We start from the raw sequence: 5,957 nt of genomic DNA on the forward strand, positions 1-5,957 counted from the left end.
ACTGTAACAGTCCCTAGGACTAGTACAATGCTCTGGCCAGTGGTGGATCCGCGGCTGCTCCTCTGTCAAGGCAGTGTGCAATTTTACTCCACACACAGTGATGGCCACTACACCCATTACTGTAGCCCTCACTACTACACAGGGTCTATCACGGCGTGCAAGTAACCTGACAGATACTCGTGAGAATGGAAACTGTGATGTGTCATAACCTGCCTCCTCTACTTTCACCTTGTTTGTAGCTAGGATGTTTGTTTAAACCTGTTAGCTGTTGCCACTTATGTTCACCCTACAGTCCGCTATTCACTTGGATGCGCTATTTAGTCAGTAAAGAGCCTTCCAAATATGCATAGTTAACACATATCTCAACGGGAATTTGAGTGCTGTTCGTTGCAGACCCACGAAAATCCTACTTCTCAACAATCTGAATAAATTTTCCTAATGACAGAATAATGCGTCGGCGTCAGAGCAAGGCAAATCGTCCTAAATTTTCAGATGTAGTAGTCAAAGTTGGCAGAACTAAATCAGCAATTGAAGAAGCTTGCAGTGGTTAATTGTACATTAATAGCGTTTATGTCAGACCGTCGCCCACCTAAACATTAAGTCGTGAAATCGGTGTGTTTCAACTGGTTTTGTCGTTGATTTCACACAGAACTGTGGTAACACATCCATACTAAACACACAATACAACCTTCTATCCCACAAAAGATTCTAAAAGTTCATTCCTGCTCTCATGTACACCTAAAATACACATATCACACACTTTCTACAAAATAGTTACCTATTCTGAATCGCTAAGTCTCAAGGCCCCGGGAGTAGACAAAATTTCATTAGAACAACTGACAGCTTGGCAGAGCCAAGCCTAACAAAACTCTACCATCTGGTGAGCAAGTTGTATGAGACTGGCGAAATACCCTCAGACTCCAAGATGAATATTACAATTCCAGTCCCAAAGAAAGCAGGTATTGACAGATGTGAAAAGCACCGAGTCTTGGTCGGGCACACAGTTTTAATCTGCCAGGAAGTTTCATATCAGCGCACACTCCGCTGCAGAGTGAAAATCTCATTCTGGAAACATCCCCCAGGCTGTGGCTAAGCCATGTCTCCGCAATATCCTTTCTTTCAGGAGTGCTAGTTCTGCAAGGTTCGCAGGAGAGCTTCTGTAAAGTTTGGATGGTAGGAGACGAGGTACTGGCAGAAGTACAGCTGTGAGTGCCGGACGTGAGTCGTGCTTCGGTAGCTCAGTTGGTAGAGCACTTGCCCGCGAAAGGCAGAGGTCCCGAGTTCGAGTCTCGGTCGGGCGCACAGTTTTAATCTGCCAGGAAGTTTCTTACCAAACTATCAGTTTAATAAGCCACTGCTGCAAAATACTAACACAAATTCTTTACAGACGAATGGAAGAACTGGTCGAAGCCGACCACGGAGAAGATCAGTTTGGATTCCGTAGATATGTTGGAACACGTGAGGCAATACTGACCCTACAATTATCTTAGGAAATAGATTAAGGAAAGGTAAACCTACGTTTCTAGCGTTTGTAGACTTAGAGAAAGCTTTTTACAATGTTGAATGGATTACTCTCTTTCAAATTCTAAAGGCGGCAGGGGTAAAATACAGGGAGCGAAATGCTATTTACAATTTGTATAGAAACCAGATGGCAGTTATAAGAGTCGAGGGACATGAAAGGGAAGCAGTGGTTGGGAAGGGAGTGAGATCGGGTTGAACCCTCTCCCCGATGTTATTCAATCTGTATATTGAGCAATCAGTACAGGAAACAAAAAGAAAAATTTGGAGTACGAATTAATATCCATGGAAGAGAAATAAAAACTTTGAGGTTCGCCGATGACATTGTAATTCGGTCAGAGACAGTAAAGGACTCGGAAGAGCAGTTGAGCGGAATGGACAGTGTCTTGAAAGGAGGATATCAGATGAACATCAACAAAAGCAAAACGAGCATAATGGGAATGTAGTCGAATTAAGTCAGGTGATGCAGAGGGAATTAGATTAAGAAATGAGACACTTAAAGTAGTAAAGGAGCTTTGCTATTTTGGGAGCAAAATAACTAATGATGGTCGAAGTAGAGAGGATATAAAATGTTGACTAGCAATGGCAACGAAAGCGTTTCTGAAGAAGAGAAATTTGTTATCATCGAGTATAGATTTGAGTGTCAGGAAGTCATTTCTGAAAGCATTTGTATGGAGTGTAGCCATGTATGTAAGTGAAACATGGACCATAAATAGTTTGGACAAGAAGAGACTAGAAGCTTTCGAAATGTGGTGCTACAGAAGAACGCTGAAGATTAGATGGGTAGATCACATAACTAATGAGGAAGTATTGAATAGGAATGGGGAGAAGAGGAGTTTTTGGCACAACTTGACAAGAGGAAGGGACCGGTTGGTAGGACATGTACTGAGGCATCAAGGGATCGCAAATTTAGCATTGGAGGGCAGCGAGGAGGGTAAAAGTCGTAGAGGGAGACCAACAGATGAGTCAGTAGGATGTAGGTTGCAGTAAGTACTGGGAGATGAGGAAGCTTGCACAGGGTAGAGTAGCATGGAGAGCTGCATCCAGCCAGTCTCAGGACTGAAGACCACGACGACATAGTAATTTATCTTCCTGCGTTTATCTTCCTGCTTGTGAATGATGTTCTCATATAGAATTATTATGATTATTAGTTGAAAGCATGCAACTTGACAGATAGTTGCAAGAGGTATGTAACTCACATATTGCAAGTCGCCCATCGAGTCACCACTACAAGTCCCCCATGACTTCACTATTACTCAGAAATGGAGGTTATATCATGGGACATGTGGGGCAGGGGAGGGTATTACAGGCAGTGGTGGTACCTATTACGGCTCTTCAAGCGCACTGATATATATATATATATATATATATATATATATATATATATATATATATATATATATATATATGGTGTTACAAAAAGGTACGGTTAAACTTTCAGGAAACATTCCTCACACACAAATAAAGAAAAGATGTTATGTTGACATGTTAGAGCTCATTTTAGCTCATTTTAGTTTCGTCAGTATGTACTGTACTTCCGCGATTCACCGCCAGTTGGCCCAATTGAAGGAAGGTAATATTCACTTCGGTGCTTGTTTTGACATGCGGCTCATTGCTCTACACTACTAGCATCAAGCATATCAGTACGTAGCATCAACAGGTTAGCGTTCATCACGAACGTGGTTTTGCAGTCAGTGCAATGTTTACAAATGTGGAGTTGGCAGATGCCCATTTGATGTATGGATTAGCACGGGGCAATAGCCGTGGCGCGGTACGTTTGTATCGAGACAGATTTCCAGAGCGAAGGTGTCCCGACAGGAAGACTTTCGAAGCAATTGATCTGCGTCTTAGGGAATTCTTCGTGCAGTTGACGATAACCCTAATGTCAGCGTCAGAGAAGTTGCTGCTGTACAAGGAGAGACTCTTCGTGCTCGTATTGTGGGCGGCTGTGAAACAATACGCCATTCTCCAGGGCGGCATCAGTGCATCAGGGACTCCATGCGACGGAGGGTGGATGCGTGTATCCTCGCTAACGGAGGACATTTTGAACATTTCCTGTAACAAAGTGTTTGAAGCCACGCTGGTACATTCTATTGCTGTGTTTCCATTCAATGATTAATGTGATTTGCAGAGAAGTAATAAAATTAGCTCTAACATGGAAAGTAAGCGTTTCCGGACACATGTCCACATAACATATTTTCTTTCTTTGTGTAAGAGGAATGTTTCCTGAAAGTTTGGTCGTACCTTTTTGTAACAGCCCCATCTATCTTTTTATGATCGAGCGACAGTATGGTGTGTATATATATAAAGGGTGGTCCACTGATAGTGACCAGGCCAAATATCCCACGAAATAAGCATAAAGAAAACTACAAAGAACGAAACTCGTCTAGCTAGAAGGGGGGAACCCGATGGCGCTATGGTTGGCCCGCTACATGGCGCTGTCATAGATCAAACGGATATAAACAGCGATTTTTTAAATAGAGACCAGCATACTTTATTAAATATTCGTGTAGTATGTAAAGAAATATGAATGTTTTAGTTGGGCCACTTTTATCACTTTGTGATAGATGGCGCTGTAATAACCATAAACGTATAAGTACGTGGTATAACGTAACATTCCGCCAGTGCAGACGGTATTTGCTTCGTGATACGTTACCAGTATTAAATGGACCATTTACAAATTGCGGAAAAGATCGATGTCGTGTTGATGTACGCCTATTGTGATCAAAATGCCCAACGGGCGTGCAATATGAATGCTGCTCGGTATCCTGGACGACATCATCCAAGTGTCTGGTCCGTTCGCCGGATAGTTACGTTATTTGAGGAAACAGGAAGTGTTCAGCCACATGTGAAACGTCAACCATGACCTGGAAAAAATGATGATGCCCAAGTAGGTGTTTTAGCTGCTGTCACAGCTAATCCGCACATCAGTAGCAGACAAATAACGCGAGAATCGGGAATCTCAAAAACATCGGTGTTGAGAATGCTACAACAACGTCGATTGCACCCGTACCATACTTCTGTGCACCAGGAATTGCATGGCGATGACTTATACGTCATGTACAGTTCTGCCACTGGGCAAAAGAGAAATTACGGGACAATGGCAGATTTTTTGCACGAGTTCTATTTAGTGACGAAGCGTCATTCACCAACAGCGGTAACGTAAACCTGATTTCCTACGTAATGTTCTACCGATGTTACTACAAGATGATACACTGCATGACAGAATGGCGAGGTACTTCCAACATGATGGATGTCCGGCAAATAGCTCACATGTGGTTGAAGGGATACTGAATAGAGTATTTCACGATTGGCGGATTGGCACGTTCACGTTCACCGGATCTGTCGTCCCCGGAATTTTTATGTGGGGAAAATGTAAGGATATTTGCTACCGTGATGCACCGACAACACCTGACAACATGCGTTAGCGCAATGTCAGTGCATGTGGGAACATTACGGAAGGTGAACTACTCGCTGTTGAGAGGAATACCATTACACGTATTGCCAAATGCATTGAGGTTGACGAACATCATTTTAAGCATTTTTTGCAGTAATGTGGTATTTTCTGGTAATCACGCTGTAACAGCATGCTTTCTCAGAAATGATAAGTTCACAAAGGTACGTGTATCAAATCGGAACAACCGAAATAAAATGTTCAAACGTACCCACGTTCTGTATTTTAATTTAAAAAACGTACCTGTTTCCAACTGTTGGTCTAAGATTGTGAGCCATATGTTTGTGACTTTTGCAGCGTCATCTATCACAAAGCGAAAAATGTGGTCGAACTAAACCATTCGTATTTCTTTACATACTACACCAATATATAATCAAAAATGGGGGTTCCTATTTTAAAAACGCAGTTGATATCCGTTTGACCTATGGCAGAGCCATCTTGCAGGCCAACCATAATGCCATCTGGTATCCCCCTTCAAGCTAGACAAGTTTGGTTCTTTGTAGTTTTTTCGTTTAATGCTGATTTTGTGAGATATTTGGCGCTGTCATGATCAGTGGTCCATCGTATATATATATATATATATATATATATATATATATATATATATATATATAATGTGAATGAAATACATAAAACTTCAGTGTGATCACCATCATTGTAATCTTCATCAGCATCATAATCATCAACACTGTCACCACTATTTGGTGCACAGCTTGCAGGTTAGCCTTGCTCATAGCACATGCTTTGCTGTGTATCGCTCAGTATAATTTTAATATTCTTATGTTAAGTATACATAAAATGACAACCGAAAATTCCGCACACACACACACACACACACACACACACACACATACACACACACACACACACAGACAGACAGACAGTCAGACACACACACACACACACACACACACACACACACATATATATATATATATATATATATATATATATATATATATATATATATATATATCCTCTGAAT

The 5,957-nt window shown here is 41.6% G+C and overlaps 1 non-coding gene across 1 annotated transcript; it reads left to right on the forward strand.

Moving 5' to 3' along the window:
* Positions 1 to 1,227: 1,227 nt before the first annotated feature.
* Positions 1,228 to 1,302, forward strand: Trnas-cga (transfer RNA serine (anticodon CGA)). The gene has a single exon. It is a non-coding gene; the product is annotated as a tRNA-Ser (tRNA).
* Positions 1,303 to 5,957: the final 4,655 nt, after the last annotated feature.

The sequence above is a fragment of the Schistocerca serialis genome, chromosome 7 (assembly GCF_023864345.2).
Source record: "Schistocerca serialis cubense isolate TAMUIC-IGC-003099 chromosome 7, iqSchSeri2.2, whole genome shotgun sequence".
In the NCBI taxonomy this organism is placed as follows: Eukaryota; Metazoa; Arthropoda; class Insecta; order Orthoptera; family Acrididae; genus Schistocerca; species Schistocerca serialis.